Raw genomic sequence first — 23638 nt, 5'->3', positions numbered from 1 at the left:
GCAAGAGGAATAAGCCTGAATTCTTTGTCGTCTAAAATTGGATTGAATTGTACCATTTTGTTTCCATTTTAAAACTAAGGTTAAACTACGTTATGGGTGATGTATGACAAATCAGATTGACAACCAACAAAGCATAACAACTGTTCTTCATTGAACTGGGTAGTTATTTTTATGAAGCATGCCTACACTGGTCTCCAATTGGAGGCGTGGGTTCGAATCCCACTTCTGACACCATGTAGACAAACTCCAGGCACGCTATGTGATCCAAAATCATCTATAATCAGCACTTAAACTTTAACAGCGTGAAGGATGGTTAGATGTAAGAGCATGGCAACTGCTGCTCGAACTGAGTAGTGCCAGTATAATATAAACATTATAGCGGGGTGGGGTTAATAATGCTAATTATGTGTGATTGGTTAACATACATAATCCATCTACAGCCAGAATGTAGGGCAAATAATTCCCCTCAGTCAACACTGTTTAAAAGCAATTTCTGTTGCTCAAAACTTTAGCTGCACCAAACTACTTTTCAGATGCCATTGCATACAGCAAAGTATGTGAAAGTAGAGAATAACTGTAGAAGCTTGCTCACGTTTCACCCTCAATCAGGTTATCAAATCAATTTTAGTCTATTCTGTGCTATCAACATTGAACAAGAGTGGATTATTGGGTACTATAACCACCATGGCTTTAGATCATTAGCTGTCACAATTAAGATTTGGATTTCAGTCATTGAACATCTGACGGGTGCTGGATCAAGGTATTTGTGGTTAGACAAAATGTCACTTGCAAACAAAAATTGGCACAATCTAGCAAAACACCATTCCTTTTGCAGTCATCTGTAAAGTATAGTACTGATGGTGTGAAGTGAAGGTAACTGAACATAAATATTTCCAAACTAGAAATGTATTAATGGAACTGAAAGGTTGAACTCTCCTTCATTGGGTTTAAACTATATCTGAAGTTCAATTAATTCCCACAATTTAATACTGTTGCTTTGAATATTGGGGCAGAATTCATGGTAATGTAACTAACATGAAATATTGCTACAAATTTACAACACCCACCACCAGGATCATACCCTCTCCTGCAACGTCTAGATGTTTACATAATCATTCGGAGAAAATCTATTGAGTACCACTCATGCACTGGAAAATCTCAGGCATACATCCCTTCCTTTGCCCATGTAATTTCCCACAAAAGGAAGCACACCTTTTTTTGTCTGTCTTCCTGGCTTAAAATGATACAGCTAAATGCTTTCAAATATATCAAAGATACATGGTGGAATGCTTCACTAGGTTGTAGCTTGTATTCCGAGAGAGACAAGCCCAGGCTTGTCTCAGGTGAAGTATATTGAGACAATGACCGATGCCATTGAAATGTCTTGTCCTGGAAGTGCCAACTGATAAGATGTCTTTGAAATGTGTCTACTAATTGATAAGAGACAAGCTCAGATGTGTCATGTTGTGATGTATATTGGCTACATCTTGACCATGACTAATATCTTTGGAATGTGACTATAAAAGACACACACACACACACTGTATAAAACGCCATGCAAATCTTTGTTCATTGAAGTGGTAGCACGGGGAAGTCGAGTATCTGTTGTTTACTTGACTGGTGTATCCCCATCACTTCCACCGGCTAATGATCAGTAAAGCTTGTTGGTTTACAAAACGTTTTTGTGAGTTGTCTGTTTATTAAGTAGTGAACCGTATCAAAAAAAGCTGGTGGTATGGGAGGAAAAAACAACATTTTGAGATGGTAGCAGAAAATGCTGAGAGCATCTATGAAAGGAGAAGTTGATAACGTTCCCAGTCTGATGAAGAGTCTTGAACTGTTTACACATCCAACATGACCCAAAGTATTTCCAGCAGTTTCTGATTTTTTTTTTCCCCCCAGATTTCCAGCATCTGCATTGTTTTTGTTTTATTTAAAGTCCTTAAGAACACTGGTATCTTGACAGCCTTTGCTGGGCTTCTGTTTGACCCTGTGCGAAATCTCTCCCAATTTAGATGCCAGTCTCAAGATATTTGTTGCAATAAGAGTCAAGATGCAAGAGTGCCCCTCGTGTCTATTACAAGATTCAATAAAATAGTAGCATATCTTTTTACCTATGCATCTTTCTTGTAGTTATTTGCCCAAATTTGGTATTTTTACATAGATATTTAAAAACAAAATGCTTTCTTATAACCCCATCTGCTTGTGCCTATGTAACTAAAGAGCAGCCAAGTTTGATAGTTTGTTTTTTAATGGGTCAATGTCACTTGCCTGGAAGGGGCTGAAATTTTGAAGAATCTGTAGTTACAATGGGGGAAACTTCAAATGTAAATGACATTAGATTGTGGTCATTTGCACTGATCAAACCAGTTATGCTGTGGTAAATTGGTGGAAACTACCCTAATGTGATGAATTAAAAGAGTTATGTAATGTTATGAGAATGGGTATAAATGAGCAACCTTACTATTTTATTTTATTTCCCCCCTCCCCCACACTAAAAAAAACCCTGAAAATATAACTGACAAGATGCACAATATCACACTTCCAACCAATTCATTAATTAACCTGCAGAGTGAAAAATGACATCCAAATATTGCTAAGCCATAGAGGACTTAAAGCCTCAGTGATATTAACAATGTGCTTTGGAATATCTCAGATTTTAAAATAAACAAAGATTAATTTTGTAAATTGTAAGAAAGTTACAATAGGAACACTTGTTCAAACAATTTGCAATTGTATTCAATAACAATTCATTTGGTTTGGAAAAGGCTCTGAAAGATTACAAATTTGGCTTCTCTGAAACCAATACTGATTCTATCTTGCATGGATAACACTTTTGTAAGACTGTTTTAAGCAGTAATACTTTGGCAAATCCTGCAACTTTGATGAAGTGCCATAGGTGCCATTGAGAAACAACGTAGATACAGTTACCATTGTTTTGTTGGAATAGCACCACTTCTGATAAAATTATTGTGAATTATTGGCTGAAAATTCCCTTTTACAGAAATAGTCCCCTTTTGTTTTCTTTGTCTAAAACTAATGGTGATCCATTTTCCTCCCACATCTTAAATATGCTAGGTAGGTTTATTGACTAATGTAAATTAGTTATATGTACAAGTGAATTACAAAACCAATACAGTTTCTAGTTGACTGTTTTAAAAAACAACGAGTTAGTGAGCTAACAAAGTGCTCAAAGCTTGAACAGTTTATTTCTATGTGCCACTGTTCCTTGTGTTACATTTAAGTATGGCAGCATGTAAATGGCAATCTGGGGAAACTTCCATTACCCAAAGTCAAACTTAACAGCAAAACAAAAATCCCAAGAGAGCCGTGTGAACCAATTTAAACACACTAATGCTTTTTAAACATTAAAATAAATAATTGTGGTTGTGTGAAGCCAAACAAATGGACCCACAAGCATCTGCTGCTGGAGCTCCAAGCACAGCAGCCTCAACACAGCTATCTTCAGCTACACCTTTTAATGACTTTCCCTTCAGAAGTGGATTTGTTTGCAGATGATTGCATAATGTTCAGTTCCATTTGCAATTCCTCAGATAAAGCAGAATTCATGCCTGAACAATATACAGGCTCAGGCTGATAAGTGGCATGTTGCACAACAAACAGCTGAAATTGTGTCCTTAGCAAAGAGATAAACAGCTCTTGGAAAATTAGTTATTCCCATCTCAAAATTATCTGTTTTATATTTTATACTCCATATAGCAGTTTTATTGAAGGGTGATTCAGCTTCCCTGCAAACTCTTTCCAGCTACTAATTCAGCTCCCATATGGAATTTATAAATGAAGCTGCCACAACCAATACTTGGTACTACATTCCAGACCTTAACCACAGTTGAAACGTGTTTCTTGTGTCTTTTTTTTGTTCATCAACCATGCTATGTTCTCGTATTCTTGACTAATGGCATTAGGAGCAGTTTCTATCTGCTGTCGAGACCTCTCATTGATTTAAACTCTCATTTTCCCGTATTATATTCCTTCTTGTATGCTCAAGACTATATTCCTTCTTGTTCCTTCAAGACTAATTGCTAAACCAGCTCTTCCCATACTATATCTTTCAACTCTCGTTTCCATCTGAAGTGGCAAGTTTAAGTTTTTCCTTCATTGTGCTGCATGACCCCTCTAAGCAGCAGCAGATGATGATGCTGCCGTGACAGTTTGAGGTGCTCTGAGATGTGAAGTTGCATGTCATACCTACCCACTGCATACATTTGAAATCTTCTCCATCCCACATTAGCTGGATTTTGACACTGTTTGCACCAAAACTATGGGCTTGCAAAATCTGATGAAATAGCATTTGTTGTATGGGGTCTGCGTGTGCTGATTTTTCTTCTGTTTGGTTGTGATTCACCTAGTGTGCTTCTGAAACAGTTGATGCCCTGGTTACCATCATTAGAAGGTGACTAGTGTGCGTGTGTGTAGGAGGAACTGCAGACACTGGTTTACACTGATGATAGACACAAAATGCTGGAGTAATTCCGCCTTCAAAATATCCTAAGTCTTACGTTGCTACCTCCACTGATAATTACAAATTGACTTTTACAACTTGTTCTTCCACTTTAACAGGGTGTCATTGCCAGAACACCTATCTGTTGGCTACCTGGGAGACATTCTTTAAATGCCAGCCCTCCATTTAAAAAAATAAAATAAAACAGGATAAACTTACACACAACGACTGTGAAATTCAAGACCGGAGGAACATTGTAGGCTGCAAGTTTATGAAGAACAGGCTATTGGAGGTGCTCCACAGGCTAACTGCTGCAATTGAAGCAGATTGTTCATTGATGTGCTGCTGTCTCGGGCTGCTGTGGAACTAATGAAGCAACGGACAATGGTAACAGCAACAATGTCCATCAACCAAACAGCTTTAATGAAGAAAAAACATCCCAAAGGATGAAGAAGGGTCTCGACCCGAAATGTCACATATTTTTCTCCAAGATGCTGCCTGGCCTTTGTGTTGCTCCAGCATTTTGTGTCTATGATCCTAAAGAATGTCACAGAAACACATCAAGAAAAAAGAATTGATATTAAGATATACGAAGTGGTGTTAAAAAGTTGGTGTCAGAAGTTTATGGAATTTTTTAAAAAGAGGAAAGCGAGATAGAGTCCTCACTTTCAGATGTGGGGGATGGGAAGAAAGCACAAGATATAATTGCCTAGCATAAATATGGCCAAGATCAGGATCCACATGTTCAGAGCATTCAAATTAACAGCCGAACTCCAACAGCAATTTCCCAGCTCTATTCGGTCAGCAGTAAGTAAGTAGCATCTTGCTGGAATTCACCATCACATAGAGTGACACGGTGGAGCAGCAGTAGAGTTGCTGCCTGACAGTGACCCAGGTTCAATCCTGACTACGGGTGCTGTCTGTACATTCTCCTTGTGACCGCGTGGGTTTTCTCCGGGTACTACAGTTTCCATCCACGCTCCACGGACATTAAGATTTGTAAGTTCATTGGCTTTATTAAAATTGTCCCTAGTGTGTAGGATAGTGTTCGTGTACGGGGATCGCTGGTCGGAACACTCGGTGAGCCAAAGGACCCGTTTGTACATTGTATCTCTAAACTAAACTAATCTTACCCTAGCAAGCTTGCACTGAGATCCCATTATTTTCTAGGAAATCTTGGAACAGCAAGAAGGAAAGCAAGTTACTTTTAAAATGTTTGCAGTCATTTTTTTAAAGTTATCTACAATTATTTAAGTTGCTGCAAGGTTTTTATAATAATCTTTTAAAATTGCTATGTTTTTGCAAATTAGTTTTGTAAGCAGAGCTTGTAAAGGCATGCATGAGTGTCCTGATTCTGATGCAGAACTTCTGGTACAGTCCAGCTCATTGCTGCTCAGCTCTTGGATGATCTCAGTCAGGAATATTATCTTACAGAACACAGGCAAGTCCTCAATTGTTTTTGACAATTTTATGGTTCAATGGTGAAATTTAACGCCAAATGAGTCAATCTATTTTCTTCATCTTGTAAATGACAATCAGATCCAATATTCCTGAACCTCCCATATCTATCCCCCCCCCCAATTCTCTCCCAACCTCCCTCCTTCTGATATGGTCAGTCCTCAGCAGAGGCCTTATCTTTGTACCTTCACACCCACACTGCAAGGTGTTCCACCATGATGTTTAGTCTTCTTCAACATCGCCTCTGTCTCCGAGCCTTTTCCTCTGATAAGGAGTCCTGGCCTCTCAGCAATGACTCCTTGTCCCGTCTCCAACATTACTCAGTCAGAAGAGGGTCCTGACCCAGGACATCACCTATCTACATTCTCCAGAGATGTTGCCCGACCCGCTGTTACTCCAGCACATTGTCTTTTTTTTCCCCCTTATCCAAGTAACTTACTCTACACAGCTCTAATGTGTAAAGTTTTGACTCTTTTAGGTGAACTTGATAACAAAGATATTTTATTCCATTTTAGTGATTCTCTCCGTACCATTTCTATAGCCTCAATATCACGACTTGAAAAGATCACAGCTGAAAACAATGTAGCAAATTAAGTCTGACCAGGATATTGTAAAGCACAAAATGATAAACCTCTTTAAAATCAATTAGACACCACAATGTCATTTATGTTGTAGCTATTGATTTACAGCATTCTTCATGTACTTTTATCAGGATATATCACAGCTTGATTTGTGAACAGCTCCATCCAAGACCGCAAGAAATTGCAGCAAATTGTGGACGCAGCCCAGACCAACCTCCCTTCTATTGACTCCATTCATACCTCGCGCTGCCTCAGCAAGGCCAGCAGCACAATCAAGGCTGAGTCGCATCCTGGCCACTCCCTCTTCTCCACTCTCCCATCAGGCAAAAGGTATAGAATTGTGAAAATGCACACCCCCGGATTCGGGGACAATTTTTTCCCCAGCTGTTATCAGCAACTGAATCACCCTACCACAACCAGAAAGCAGTGCTGAACTACGATCTACCTCTTTGATGGCCCTCGGCCTATCCTTGATCGGACTTTGCTGACTTTACCTTGCACAAAACGCTATTCCCTTATCATGTATCTAAACTGTAAATGGATCGATGGTAATCATGTATTATCTTTCTGCTGACTGGTTATTACGCAACAAAACATGTACCTCGGTACACGAGACAATAAATGAAACTTTGAGAGATCCATCCTAAAATGTCCAAGGATTTATTCCTCAGTTCTCTTTAGTGTTATTTGACGAGCAAGTGAAAGTCGAGTATTTACTCTGTTCTCATGTATAACACTGCATTTAGTCAAATTAAACATCATTTACCCATCATAATCTCTTTCTGTTGCATTTACATCTGCCTGAGGCAGTCCAGCACCATCTACATATCTTAGTTTCAGCTGAAATTGCATCCTCAACACTTGCGTTAAAAACCTATTCTCTGCGAGTTATAATTTTAATGTAATTGCATTGTGATAACGTTTTCCCTATTTTTATGTAGATGTACTGATGTGCAAGTAAATTAGTAATGATTGCATAAATAAAACAAGGCCTGATATTATGTAGAAACTATTAACTCATGGAACATTACAGCACAGGAACACGACTGTTGACCCACAATGTGCATGCCGACCAGGATGCAAAATTAAACTAATCCCACCTGCCTTTACATGGTCCATGTCCCTACGCATTCATTTACCAGTCTAAAATTCTCAAATGTCCCGATCAAATCTACTTCCACCAACTCCTCTGGCAGTGCATTCCAGGCACTACTCTGTAAAAAAGAATGACATTGCAAATCTTAGCGAAACTTTCCTCCTCTCACTTTAAACATATTTTGACTCTGGGAGCAAGGTTCTGACTGTCTACAAAATCTGTCCTCGCATAATTTCATGAACTTCTATTACTCTGACGCTCCAGTGAAAGCAATCCAAGTTTGTCCTACCTTTCCTTGTAGCTAATACTCTTTAATCAAGGTGAACCGTTTCTGGAATCTCTCTAAAGCCCGTTTTGTGGTAACCAGGAAGTGGACACAGCATCACAAATGTGGCCTAACTGAAGTTCTATACAAATGCAACAAGTCTTCCCAACTTTTATACTCAGTGCCCGAACCAATCGCGCATGCTGTATGCTCTTTTTACCACTCTATCTACTTGTATTGCCACTTTCAAGGAGCTAGGAACAATGGGCTTTCATCCTAAGATCCTTCTACACATCAATGTGTTTGTGTAGATGATATACACTACTCTACCTTCTACAGTCATCTTCATCATTTGTTTGTAAAAAAGTGACCTACCAGTAAAAAGCCAGACTGATTATCTTTAATAAATAACTTTATACACAGGTAAACATATGTAGTTTATGTTTCAGATGTTATTTTGAGTAAATACATTTTTTTGGGTAAAAAAGGTCTTTATCGTGTTGTTATTACATAATTACCGCGCCATCGCTCTTCATGCACGTCGCACGAAGCGCGCGAGGTCATGGGAGAACCTTATTTATTGAATTGGATTTAGAAATGCGATTCAAAGAGCTTTTGCTAAGTTACCCTTATAATATCTATTTCCTCCGTTTTCTCTCAAGGGAAAGCAATGGGGGGGGCATCAGGATTTTAGAGATGATTAGGTGGGGCATGGCCAAAAAAAGGTTGGGAACCACTGATCTAGAGACTAACCATAAGACACACACCCAGGTCTGATCACCCTGCGGTGGGCCTGTCCCGACTGAGGGCGTCTTGTGATAAAAGGCCGAAACACCCAGTGACGTTGAGGTACACAACTGAAGATGTGTCTGATTGGTAGCAAAATCACCTAGTGGTCACCCCCAAGAATACCAAATGTCAATTGTAGTGGAAAAACATTAGGGATTGTAATATCCAGTCCTACTAATCAATCTGCCATTCCAGTTCAGTTGTAATCCGTCCTTCTTGCATGAATCCCACCTGAGATTTGGTTACATTATAGGAACTACTGTAATAAATTTCTGGGCATCCTTCCCAATTTGAGAAAATCCAACATGCATGTTTATTATAAATTGTCCACAGGATGTGGATGTTGCTGCTATCACCAGTGTTTATTGACCCCTGAACTAAGTGGACAGGTAGGAGCCAACACGCTGGCAAATCTGCAACCACAAATACGCTAGACCAAGCTCGGGCAGCTATTGTCTTCCTGGAACTAGAGGGGTTGTTGCAACAACGCAGTAGTTTCATGGTTCATGTTAATGGAAAAAGCCATGGTGAGCATTTGACAGCACTGGGTCTCTAGTCGCTGGAGTTTAGAAGTTTGAGGGGGGACCTCATTGTTCCATTACAGAATAATGAAATGCATAGGAGTGGTTGTGGAAAGGATGTTTCCACTGGTGGGAGAGTCTAGGACCAGAGGTCATGACCCCAGAATTAAAGGGCGCTCTTTAGGAAAGGAGACGAGGAGGAACTTCTTTAGTTAGAGGGCAGTTAATCTGTGGAACTCATTGCCACCGAGGGCTGCAGAGGCCAAGTCAGTGGATTTTTTTAAGGCAGAGATAGACAAATTCTTGATAAGAACGGGCGTCAAGGGTTATGTGGGGGAAGGCTGGAGAATGGGATTAGGAGGCAGATATCAGCCATGATTGAGTGGCGGAGTAGACTCAATGGGCTGAATGGCCTAATTCTACTATAACTTGGGAACTTGTGATGCCTTTTAAAAAAATATATTTTTAATTCACATTTATTTTTAGATCACGGAGGGATTTGTACTCGTGTCTCTGAACAACACCAAACTGTCTTGGTTGCTTGAGGGACTTCAGGTTTTTGTTTTGCACCAATATTGTTTTATTTTTTAATTTATTGAACTTTCTTTTGTTTATTGTGTTAAATATGAGCACTGTGTTTATAGACGTATTATGCTGCTGCAAGTAAGAATTTCATTGTTCTATTTTCGGTACATATGACAATTAAACACTCTTGACTCTCTTGATCAATGTTCCAGAACGTGGGCTCTAAAGGACAGAAACTTAACAACAATGCCACAAATTCTATTTCTCACCACCTCAATCCACATAAAGTAGCTTGACACCACTTGTTTTAAAGAGTCACACTATAGTGTCGGTTTAGGTTAGCTGTAACTTGCTGGATTAACCACTAATCTTGTAAAATCCAGCCTTACTGCATTTAGCCATCTGAAAAGGCACCTTGACCCAGCAGCTCGGATAGCAGTGATTTCCAAGGATATTTATTATTCTACAGTCAATCCTGCAGAATTTAAGGGTGGTGATTTAATCCTGCAGCACCAAATAAATCTGAAGAAGGATCCCAACTTGAAACCGCCAATATCCATGTATTCCAGAGACGCTACCCGATCCGCTGAATTGCTCCACTTTGTATTCTAATACCAAGTTTATGTCTTTCTCAGGTTTTCATCCTCCAGCAAAATGGTGTAATGAAAAGACACTGCCTCCTTCTAATGATAAACAAAGTGTTTAGTGCATCAGAAACATCATATTGCAGACAGGAATATCTACTGTGGTATTGAAAGTCTTGCTTTTATTTAGGAAGTCCATAGCAAAGGATATTACAGAGAATAAATTCCTTTAACATAATTTAATGCAAAGAGCATAAAGTGACATAAGGTGCAATGACATTTTATATTACTACCAGTATATTAAACCATGCTAAATATGGCTTATTATTCAATTAATAGTCATAGCACAGAAACAGGCCCTTCAGCCCAAGTTACCCATGCCGACCACAATGCCCCAATTACACTAGTCCCACCTGCCCGTGTTTGGGACATATCCCTCTAAACCCTTCATATCCATGTACCTGTCCAAATGACTTTTCAATGTTGTTATAGTATCTGTCTCAGCTACCTCTGCTGGCACTTTGTTCCATAAATCCACCACCGTCTATGTGAAAATGTTGCCCCTCTGCTTCTTATTAAATCATTCCCTTCTCTCCTTAAACTGAGTTCCTCTGATTCTTGCTTCCTCTACTCTGGGTAAAAGGCTGTACCGTATGTGTTTACCCCATCTATTTTCATTTTAATTCACCGCTATAAGATCACCCCCCTCAGCTTCCTGTGCGCCAAGGAATAAAGACATTGGCTTCCGAACCTCTCCCTATAGCTCGGACCCTCAAGCCTTGGCAATTTCTTTGTAAAAATAATATATGGAGTATTGCAATAGTTTCAAACATTCAAATTACATAATGTAGGCCAAGGTATAAAAGTTCAAAGAAAAGGGACTAAAGAATATCATATAGTAAACATTGTCCTATTAGAGTAGCATCAAGATATTGTCTAAATCAAAAAACAAACTGTTGGAGAACAGTGGGTCAAGCAGCTTCTTGTCTCTCCAACTTTTTTAATTAAATCTTGGATACACATTATAGAAAATGTAGGCTTTGCAGCATGGTTGGGGGGGGGGGGGAAAACAAAAAGTTAATAGAAATGGTCAGATGCACATGCACCTCTGTCATGCAGTGCTGCAGAGTGACCAATGTTCAGTGCATTGGAGTCTGTTTAGATGTGCTAGTTGTGCATTTCTTGTTATCCTCTTCTCTCACCATCCTTCCTTCTGATCTTGTCCTCTTCATATCTGATTTCCTTCCCTCACCCCTTTCAATCTCTTGTCATCTTCTCCCACTAGATTGTTACTCTCAATAATCCTATAACCTCATTGTCCTTTTGATTTCCTGTCTAACCCCATTGTTTCTTCCCATCTTTACCAAACCACACGGTGAGGAGCTGGATGACAGGAGGGTGGTTAATGCCTCTATTTGAGGCTGAGAAATGGCTAAGGAAGTGTTTTGGGGTTTTAAAAAAAATTAATTTTATTAGAAGCAATTGTACAGGGATATGGCGATCGACATAACAGTTATACAATTATTGTACAGGTTCATTTTTACCATTGAAACCTAAATTTAAAAAAGAATTAAAAGGAAAAAGGAGTTGAAAGAAAGAAGAGAATGAAGAAAGAGAATAATAGAAAGCAAGAAAAAGGCCCCCAAGCTATCAAAGAAGTGTAAAAGGAAAGGAAATAAACAAGAAAAGAGAAGATGGAGATATACCTTTCTTCTCCCCCCCTCCCATCCCTGGCATCGGGTTTTGAGAAATCAAACCAAGGCAGGACCTTCACTGTGAATGAATTATTCACAGAATAATGAATTGGGGTGGTGATCGACTCTAGCTCTGAACCCCTTTATAAATCAGTTACACAGAATTATTATAGAAATGTTATTGTCACATTTTCTTTCCCAATTTAATATGGATTTATCCGACATAATTTGGAATAAATCTGCCCACAGACATCCTTCTGTCCTTTTTCCATTGTCCACTTCCTACTATTCTGTTAAAATGGCATCCTTATCAAGTTCGTATTAGTGCTATACATACGAGAATAATATGAATACAGATGAGTGCAGGAACAAGAGGGAATTTGGGAGTAAGAGATATTAATGACAGAATTTCATAACAAATTAAATACCTGGGGATTAATGTTAACTGAAAAAGAGGCAGGAGAGAAGTTGGAGTGATGCCAGCAATTTAAGTCATGGAAATAGCCTCAACTGATGGTGCAAATGGTCCTGCTTGGTGAAGTGGACTGTAGTGGTGTAATACTTGGTGTCAAATTTTGTTCAGTAACGCTCCTGTAAAGTGCTTTGAAATGTTTATGGCGTTTGCTGGTATATAGACACAAATTGTTGTTGATTGTGGCTAACAGTTCCAACAGCCCTAATTTAGAGTTTTAGAGATACCGTGCGGAACCAGGCATTTCAGCCCAACGAGTCCGCACCTACCAGCGATCCCCACACGTTAACACTATCCTACACACACTAGGAACAATTTACACATATACCAAGCCAATTAACCTCCAAACATGTACGTCTTTGGAGTGTGGGAGGAAACCAAAGATCTCGGAGAAAACCTACGCAGTCACGGGATGAACGTACAAACTCCATACAGACAGCACCCGCAGTCGGGATCGAACCCGGGTCACTGGCGCTGCAAATACAATAAGGCAGCTGCGCCACCGTGCCCCCCCCTAATCGTGGCTTCTTTCCACTGATTTCCCTACCTGGTAACCAGCCACCCAGTCAATCTGTTCAGATATGGAACTTAGAGAAAAAAAAAAACAGATAAAATCCTGCCATTTAATTCCACACAACTTCATTGTCACTGGAATTTCCAGTTTCCTTTTATCCCCCTTCAGTGACCAAGTTTCCCCATCCATTTCCTCCAAATATCAATGCCACTTTTAAAATTCAACATAATTTCATTTTAAGCGAGTGATAATTTCCAGCCTAATGTTTGCATTTCCTCTGCTCTTCCCCTGCGCTTTCCCGCCCCTCTCCAACAAACCAATATTTCTCCATTTATATCTATTGTCCACAATCACCAGTCCCCTTTTAAAAAGTGTTTTTTTTCCTCTCTCCATAACTTAACTGTCAAGAGGTCTGGGACAAGAACTTGTGTGGGATCACATGTAGCCTTTGTATATCTATTTTGTACAAAATATCTGGATGCATTAAAATGTCACTGTTGCTGGAAAATAAAATTAAAATCTATATATTATTTTTATTATATACAATTGATGAGCCGCTGTTCTCCAGCAATGCATGTAAAAAAAGAATGCTGATGAAACAATTTTCCGTTGGTAAAATAAAATTATAATCTATTTTACGGTCGTTATCCCAATCCATTGAGAAAAGCTAGTTACTTCCACAATTTTTTCTTCTCTTTACAGTTACCTTCAATATCCAATGACTTCCTTCATTGCTTCTTGTTATATATAATTCACAACTTAATTCAATTCCTCAATGAATACCAACAAGTTCCTTTTTTTTTTTTTTAACTTTTGTTTAAAATCTTTTGTCCCATTGCTAGAATGTACCTGATGAATTTATGGCACTGTAACTATTGATCTTTAAACTCCAATGGTCAGTAAATCTATAACTTGATTGCTTCCAATTTGGCTTCCAATATTAGACAACACCAACGTGGCATTGTTCACAAAAATTATATATATAAACGTACAAAACAGAAACACTGGAAATAGTGAGCCAGTCCAACATCTGTGGAAATGGAAACAAAATTGACCCTCAACTCAATGACCTGTCATCAGAACTATTCAAACATCGGGCAATGTTTTCTTTTCAAGTAGTATTATCAAGTAACTAGATAATTGGCACCAGAGGAGGTATGCAGAGTAAACTGAAATATGAATAATATCAGTGTTATAATTTAAAACATCAGACTTCACGTAGGCATTGACGCCCAATTCTACCACAACCTCTTTTAACACCTTGTTAAACTGCTTGTACGATATCCATTAAAGAAGCAGCAAAGATTTCTTGCCAAGTATTGGAAAGACTGCAGCCATCATGTTCATGCCACACACATCTCTCTCCCCGGAAACTGCATGAGACTGAATCAGATTGTTCAAACATTGATCCAGTATTGGGTTTTATGCTGATACCAGCATTAAGACCACTTACCTCCATCCCTTCAACACGGGGTGAAGGAAAGAGCGTTCAAGTCGCGGCCCTGTTTCCACCAATCTTTCCAACACCACGCACAAGAAGCGACAAGACAGACACCATTGTATGCAGATACCGAGAAGTGTGTTCAGCTCTGGCTGAACTAATCTTGTGTGTAGACTCGATAAGAAGATCCCTTCAACACTCCTTGATTCTCTCCAGGCTCTGCTCATCTGTTGCTGAAGCTGTCACCCATGACTTTGTTATCTCTGCACATGACCATTCCAATGCCCTCCGGACTAACCTTCCATATTCTCACTTCCACTGTACAAAATCGAGTTCATCACTGCCCACACCTTAACTGAATAAAATTGATGAACAATTTGTGTAAAGGACTGTTGATGGTCAGCTCAGACTCAGTGGGCTTAAAAGCCAATCTCTGTTCTCTCTCTCTCTCTCTCTCACCATCTATCTGTCTACTGGCCCTCTGCTTTCTCTATTGGTTTCTGCTAAGGAACATGTTGCTTTTGAAATTCTCATCCCTTTTTCAAACCTCGTGGCTTCAAACCTTCAAGGTATCCCCATTCTTCCATTTCTGGTCTCTTAATTACAATTCTTATTGTTTTTTTTTATTTCTCTGTTAGCATTCAGGTATTCAAATGCCAAAGCATTCAACTGTGAAGATCTTTCAGTGGAACTCATCCCTTTTCCCTTGAAGCTTCTTCACTCAGATCTCTTTGTTCAAGGATTTAGATATCTGCCATAATATTACATGGCAGAATGACAAATGTTTCTTTGTTAACCCATGGGATTTTAAATGTGAGATACAAGTGCAAATTATTGCAGTGTGACCCAATTTAAAACATTTCTGAGTGGGAAGGAAAATAGCTTTGCAAGACTCGGAAAGAAGAAATGGGGAGACGGATAGGGACAGAGGTACAATGGGCTATGGTCTGCTCATAGGATTTGGACACTCATAGGTCAATGGGCAAATGTATATTATGGATATGCCCATAACATTGTAGACTTCCTTCAGCTTGAGAAACCATTCCACGAGCATTTCACTTCCAGATGTGTAAAGGAATATTGAAGATGAAAGAAAGCTACAATGTTCACGGGCATATCCATGGAAAATGCACATGCCTCAGGACTTACGAGTGTTCAAATCTAAACAGACCACAGAACACCGTTGCCGGTGCTCGATTGAGCTCGGCAGGTCTTTGGAGAGCGATCTAGAGATCCTCGGTGGAGGGGGAAGAAAGAAAGAAGCCTAGTGCAGGCATGGTTTCAGACTGGCCTTCCTGTGCAAGTAGTCTGATGTACCATCTTCCAGAAGCATTCCTGAATGAAGAGAAGAGGAACAGTGCCCATGAGCAAGCTGTGTGCTCACCTCCTATGCCCTCAGAGGCACGTTGAGCGTATTGAGGTTGGCTGCAGGAGGCACCCCAGCATGTGGAGGCTGAGTGGTGGCTGTGGGAGGCGAGGGGCAGTGCATTCATGGGTCGATGTGCCCACGAGTTAGGCCGCCGGAGGCCATGCAGCAGCTGAGGGAATCGTATGGATTAGGTACCACTGGGGGCTCCAGAGGAGGTGCGCACAGATCAGACAAGGCCTACAGTGGCACAGTGGTGGACGATGGGACAACATTGCCAGGCCGATGCCTGCAACACAGACCCAGCATTGCTGTCAGAACCAAGAGTCTTTTAAGACCAAGAACTTGAATGTTACAAGATGCTGGTGAAAATGGAATGACTGTACTGCCTCAGAAGTCTACTATTCTTAAGCTATAATCATGGCATTTTTATATTTATTTATGATTGTGCTTATATATAGCGTGATTTTACTGAATTGGGCAAATGTATATCATGGATATGCCCATAACATTGTAGACTTCCTTCAGCTTGAGAAACCATTCCACGAGCATTTCACTTCCAGATGTGTAAAGGAATATTGAAGCTGAAAGATCACTTAAGTACCATTGAATTAAGAATTGTTTTCAGTAGAAATGACTTGAATGGAAGACAATTACAAAATTGTAATTAAATTAATTGCCTTTATTACTTTTGATACCTTGATCCAAAATATGATTTTAGACCAGCTTGTGAGCTTGCTGCAGAATTCCTCATGGACTCCACTAGTAGAGCCTTGTCCTGCATCACAAAGGGAAAATTGGTCAGATTTTGCTTCGGGTACCAAATGTGCCAAAGAATCCAAGACCCTGTTAACTTCAATAACCATGGTAGACCTATGAATGATGAGAAAAGGGAAAGATTATTTTGCTTTATTTAGCTTTACCATTATTCAGTCTATCATTAGCTTACCATTATTCACAGGCTTGTTAGCTTCTTTAAACAAGTTTCGTAATAATGCCCCACCCTCCCACCCCCAACATTTACTTCAATGTTCATAGTTTTGAAATACCTTGTATTTTCTTGTTTTTATTTTAGATTTCCAGCATTTGCACTATTTTCTGGATATGCATATGAACATTGTAGCTTTCCTTCAGCTTTTGAGAGACCATCACCATTTACTTCCAGTGGTGGAATTAACATTATTTTTTTCCAGTGGACATTATCTGAATAAATTCTTGAAGGGTATAGACAATGCGAATAGCAATATATATATAATTTCAATGGAGTATTCAATGTCTGCAGTTCCATGTATGCACCACCCTCTGTGGGGAAAAAGTTGCCTCTCGGCTCACTTTTAAATCTTTACTCTCTCGTCTTAAACTATGTCCTTTAACTTTAGATACCCTGGGGGGTATATATATATATATATACCCTGGGGTGTGTGTGTGTGTGTGTATATATATATATATATATATATATATATATATATATATATATATATATATATATATATATATACATTATATATATAGCCCATCACGTACTGATTCAAAAAGGCAGACAAATCAGAGACCCACACCACCCTGATCAGCTCTCAGCTCACTGTTAGTACATGAAGCATGAACCATGACCACCATATTCAAGCATAACTTCTTCCCATTCACCATCAGATTCTTGAACAATCCCACACAACCCTAAAGGGCCTGTCCCACTGTACGTGGTAATTCAAGAGTTCTCCCGAGTTCTCCCCCGATTCAAGCTCGTTTAATGCAAGCTGCGGGTACGTAGGAGCTCGTGGATGTTACGTAGCGGCTCGTACGAATAACGGCAGGTACTCGGGAAATCCGGTAAACTCGTGATGTTTTTTCAACACTGTGAAAAATGTCCACGAGTAAAGAAATACTCGTGATGAAAAAAAATGGTTACTTTTTACTCATACGAGTCCCTACGTACATTACACAAGCTCGAATCAGGGGAGAACTTGGGAGAACTCTTGAATTACCTCGTACAGTGGGACAGGCCCTAAACTCAGCAATGAACTACTATGGACTTTGTTTAGGTTGCACTACATACTTCAATTTGCAGTATTATGGTCTGGTTACCTAATATTACTTTACTATACTATTAATTATTTTCTATTTTGTTATTTATTTACCATGTTGTTGCATTACTGTGTCTGCAGAGCTGCAGCAAGTAAGGATTTCATTGTTCTGTTCCCAGTGTATATGACCATTAAACACTCTTGATCCTCGACAGTATTTTGGCATGTACTCAACATTATGTTGTTTACAGCAATGTGGTCATCGAGCTAAACAGCATAGATACAGAACTATTGGTCGGCCCAACGCATCCATGCTGAAAAGTAGCTTAACCAAGCTCGTCTCACTTGCCCGTGTCAGACCCACATCAAACTTTTCCTATTAATGTACATGTTCAATTCATTACATCTACTACTTGTTCCACGCAAGAATCCCCCCATCCCCCAAGCACACCCCTTCTCATTGAAGATAGCTCCCCAGGTCCCCTCTCACCTTAAACCCAAGCCTTTTAATTTTAGACTCCTGTACCCCGATACAAAGACTGCAGCTATTCATTCCATTTATGCCCTGCATAATCTACTAAACCTCTAACATTTTTTCTGCACTCAAATTTGATATGGAAGATATTTGAATGATCTTTCTCTGCTTTACACTGTTGGTAGATTGCACGCACATTTTCCTCTATCTCTTTGTTAAACTTTTAAATTGGCACAACTTTTAATTGTCAGGTCAACATAACTGTGACACTATAAATGTGCCTTTTAATTAGGACCATTGGTTTCAATGTAATATTTGCAAATAATCAGATTTATGTATTGTGGAGTCTGAAGAAGGGTCCCGACACAAAACATCTCCTATCCATTCCCTTCACAGATGCTGCGTGATTCACTGAGTTCCTCTAGCACTTTGTGTTTAGCTTATGTATTTGCATACGGCATTACACATGAAAGCCCATCACTTCCATAGAAATCAGTTTGCTCTGGCAGTACAACAATGAGAAAATGAAACAGACCATTTTCCAAAAATAGATAGGGTTGATACTGAAATGTAAATTCTTGATTCCCTTTCCTAACCGATGCAACGATATATGGAGATGTACTTAACTTTAACATTAAGGCTAAAGTTCAGAAATGAAATTAACCCCCCTCCCCCAAAAGTTTATTTCTGCAGATAATCTATTGTTTCCAGCATTTTCTGCCTTTTCAAATAGGTGGAAGTCCTTTTTTTTTTTAACCATGGTCATAAGGGTCTGAAGAAGGAACTCGACCTGAAACATCACCCATCCCTTCTCTCCAGAGATGCTGCCTGTCCAACTGAGTTACTCCAGCATTTTGGGTCTATCTAGGGTCTCATACATCTCATTTCCTTCTTTACCAAAAACTATCTACTCTTCTTTTAAATGTCAAGTTATTCAATTAGACTTGCCACCTTCAAAGAGTTAAATTTAAGATCTTTTCATATTTTGATTCAGAATGTGATAAAGATTCCTAAAAAAAACATTCCCCATGATATTGTTTTTTGAGAATAAGCATTTCCAGTTTCCATTGCTTAGAGAATAACTCGTGCTTAAAGCTTGGTATCTATATTTCCTTGTTTTTAAATAGCCCTATCTATCGTATGTGCCTCTCATAATTTCACCAGGTCACTCCTTCATTCCAGAGGAAAAATAAAAGCTCAACCCACAACCAAAGTCCCCAATTCTTGGTGAATCGCCTCTACATAATCACATCCTTTGTATGGTGGGCAGACAGACAATAAATACCGGGATTGACAATGAAGGCTAGAGTCTGGAAAAAATAAATAAATAAATAAATAATGGGTGAAGAAGGGCTGTGTGCCACTAAAATATATTTTTTTTTCTCTCTGGTTTAAAGAAATCTTATTTCAAACACATTGCTTTCTGCAACAGGAAATATGTATATCCAAAATAAGTGTTTGAAATAATAGACAACTGAAGCCATTGAAGTTAATGCTACATTTTTAATATGTAATTTATTAAAAGACTTGGCAAAATTGAAACGGTTATGGGTCAAATCCAACATAATTACAAAACTAGGATGTCACTTTATACTACAAGACAAGAAAGAAGGGAGACAACAGAAAGTTGTCACAACATCAATTACAGGAAGCTGCTGAAATCCATTATTAAGGTCATCATAGAAAAACCATTTAGAAAATCCAAGCAGTCTACTCACACTGATGAAAGCCAAAACAAAAAATCAATCACATTGTGACTGATGAAATTTCTGTGAAGATGTATCAAACATCATTGATGAAAGGGACAGACACAAAATGCTGGGCAGCATCTATGGAGAGAAATGGGTGACTTTTCAGGTCGAGACGTCTTCAAACTTCGATTGTTGAAGGGGCTCTAGTGGAGGTGGTATATTTTCATTTCCACACGGCATTTGTTAAAAAGTGCCATGTGAAACAAAGTGGGTTGAGGGGGGGGGGGGGGGGGGGGAGGAAGGGGGGGGGGGGGGAGGAAGAGGGGGTGGTGGAGGAAATAGCTAACAAGTGGCAAACAGAGTTAGGATAAATGGGTCATTTTCAGTATCGCCATACGAACAAGTGTGGTGCCACTAGGCTCAATGCTGATCCTTAACTGTTAACTATAAGGATACCTTGGATGAAGGGACTAAGTTGTACTGCAGCCATATTTGCTGATGATACAAAATGGGTATGTTAGTGCGTTGTGAGGAAGACCCAAAGAGCCCAGAACGATATAGAAAGGTCAAGCGAGTGAGCAAGAAGTTTGCAGGTGGGGTTTAATGTGGAAAATCTGGTTATCCACTTTGGAAGGAAGAATGAAAAACAAACATTATTTGAACAGAGCAGAACCACAACATATTGTAGTACACATGGATCTGGGGATAGTTGTACATAGTCATACATCCCGGAACAGACCCTACTGTCCATCTAGTCCATGCCAACAAAGTTGTCGGCGCACTTTACGCGGCGACTCTTGCATACGTACTGTATGCAACAAAGAATCAATTACTAAGTACACGTGGCAACAACGTATCACCCAATCAACCAATTCCCATCTATGTTGGGTCTCATTTGCCCACGTTATTCCAAATCCCACTAAACTTTTCCATTATATGCACCTGTCCAAATGTCTTTTAAATGTTATCTTGGTATCTAACTCAACTACATCTGTTAGCTCATTCCAAATATTCACCATCCTCTGTGTGAAATGGTTGCTCCTCAGGTTCCCATTAAGTCTCCCCTCATTTTAAACTCTAGTTCTTGATTCCCCCACCCTGGGAAAAATACTCTGTGTAGTCACCCTATTCCCCTCATGATCTTATAACAATTCTATAAGATTACCCCATAGCCTCCTGCACTCCAAAGTCCTAGCCTACCCAATTTCACCCTCTAGCTCAGGCCCTCAAGCCCTGTCAACATCCACATCAATCTTCTCTCCAGCCTTTCCAGCTTAATCGCCTTTCTCCTACAGCACAGTGACCAAAACTGAACACAATACTTTATGTGAGGCCTCACCAACATATTCTACAACTGTAGGATGACATCTCCAATTCCATACGCAATTCACTGTCTGAAGGCGACAAATCTTCTTCACCACCCTACCTATCCATGATGTCATTTTCAGGCAATTATATACTCCTCAACCTCTCTGCCCGACATCACTCCCATGGCCCTACCGTTTACGGTGATGGTCCGACACTGTCCAAAATGCATGCCTTACACTTATCCAAATTAAACTCCACTGGCCATTCCTCAGCCCATCCGTCCAGCTGTTCAAGATCTACTGTCATTCTTGATAGTCATAATCACAGTCTACAATACCACTTAATTTAATGTCATCTGCAAACTTACTACTCACACATTTACATTCTCATCAATACCTGAAAAAAAAAGTAATAAGGAGGGCATTATAATGGAAGGAGGGCATTAAGATGGAATGTTTGCCTTTTATGGCAAGGTATAAAAGTGTGATAGTTTAAATGTAACTTTACAGGGTTCTGGTGAGATTGCACCTGAAGTATAGTATCTAATTTTGATCTGTATATCGAAGGAAGTAGTGCAGAGAGGGTTAACACATGTAAAATATAGTTTCCAAGCCAAGTTTAATTCTGACTATGTGCTGCCTGTGTGAAGCCGTCACCAATTTCTTTAAAAGCTGGCAGTTGAAGCATATTATATTATTTCCATAGCGTATGAACGCAGACAGAAGACCAGGTGCTGTTCTGCAAGCTTACGTTGGGCAGTATAGGAGCAACATAGAAAGTCAAAGACCAAGGGGATAGATTGGGATTGGGCAGGGAATTAAGGCAACAGGTGACTAGATACTCAAAGTCACCTTCACAGTCCGAATGGAAAAATGGTCAATCAATTTACATTTGGTTTCTCCAAGTAAAGGAGATAACATTTTGAGCAACTAATACAATAGACTAAATTAGAAGTGCAAATTCGACTTCATCAAGGAAGACCAAATGGGTCCCTGGATGGTGGGATGAGAAAAGGTAAGAAGAGCAGGCTTTGGATGCCCTGGTGTTGCATGGGGAAAGTGCCATAAAAATCGGTTCAAGTTGAAATAATAGACCAGGGATCACAAAGGGAATGATCCCGTTAGAATGCTAAAAATAGAGGAGAGGTTTCTGCCTGTTGAATCCCCTTTGGAGGACGATCCATAGAACATTCAGGGTGCTCAGGGAGAAAGCAGTTCCATGTTTGGCTTGGTACGTCTTCGAATTTGGTAGTCTGCATCCCGTGCTCATAATGTGGTCTCTTTTGCAATGGAAAAACTAAATGCAGAATGAGTGAGCATTTCCCCCTCTCGCTAGACGTGGTTACGTCTCTTGCTGTTAATTGGTTGTTTATCTCCAACTACCAGCTTTTTAAGAAATAACATTGTTACTATGACAACTTTGATCTGCAACTAACGTGTAAACCTCCCTCGTATTCATTTTTACCGAAGGGCCCGGGACCCGAAACGGCGCCGCGTTAATGTTGATGATCCGCTCAGCGCTTTCAGCATTTTCTATTTCCAGTATTTGCATGCTTCGGTCCAAGAAATCAAAAGGCAATATAGTTTTAAAAAGGATGCAAAATACTTGAACAATATAGCAAAGTATCTCATATATTATAATAAGTATCTAATTTAAAACTAAAAGCTGAGGGAAGTCGTTTCTTTATAGAAGACATACCTATACATGTTCATATCTTCTGAACACATCGCATTCCGCTCGCCAACCAGCAACATCGTTACTTGCTTTTTAAGACAAGGTTCCGCGCCAACCAAACTTGAGTCCTCATGTCCCGCCCCTCGGCGCCTCTGATTCGTCGCATGACGACAACATCTCCCCTTACACACACGAGGGGGCGCGGCGTCCCGCTCTCCGATTGGCGGAGCGCCCGTCGGTCAGAGCCCGTCCCCGTTTCCGCCCAGTGGGGTTGGTTGGTCGGTCGGTCGGTCCGTTCCGATCGACGCGAGCGGAGAGTGTTGTGGAGCGCGAGCGAGCGAGAGCGCGAGGGAGGGAGGCGGCGGCGACAGTTGGTGGCCACCCTTTTATTTTGTTTTTTAAATATATATATTTTTCTACTCACTCTCTCTCTCTCTCTCTCTCTGATCTCGATTGACCTTCAGAGGATTGGGGTCGGTTGGAAGGGCAAAAGGAAAGCAGAATATCACCGCGTTCCCGCGGCACAGCGAGGGCGGGAGGTGGCAGTGGCTGCGCCCATTGATGCACGGGCGGGCGGGCAGCGAGAGAGCGAGTGAGCGGGGAATGACAGCCTGCTAGCCCGCTCCGTGCAGATCGGCGGCGGGGGGCGGTCGGCAGCCACTCCCAGGGGAGGAGGCCGCGGGCGGGGGGGGGGCTGGCGA

The 23638-nt window shown here is 40.2% G+C and overlaps 1 long non-coding RNA gene across 1 annotated transcript; it reads right to left on the bottom strand.

Moving 5' to 3' along the window:
- Positions 1-16429: 16429 nt before the first annotated feature.
- Positions 16430-23523, bottom strand: LOC129699743 (uncharacterized). Its single transcript, XR_008723925.1, has 2 exons — positions 22962-23523; positions 16430-16641 (listed from the first exon to the last, which is right to left on the bottom strand). It is a non-coding gene; the product is annotated as an uncharacterized LOC129699743 (long non-coding RNA).
- Positions 23524-23638: the final 115 nt, after the last annotated feature.

The sequence above is a fragment of the Leucoraja erinacea genome, chromosome 8, assembly GCF_028641065.1.
Source record: "Leucoraja erinacea ecotype New England chromosome 8, Leri_hhj_1, whole genome shotgun sequence".
NCBI classification, from domain to species: Eukaryota; Metazoa; Chordata; class Chondrichthyes; order Rajiformes; family Rajidae; genus Leucoraja; species Leucoraja erinaceus.
Note: the sequence above shows the minus strand (reverse complement) of the source record. Positions and strands in the feature narration are given on the sequence as shown.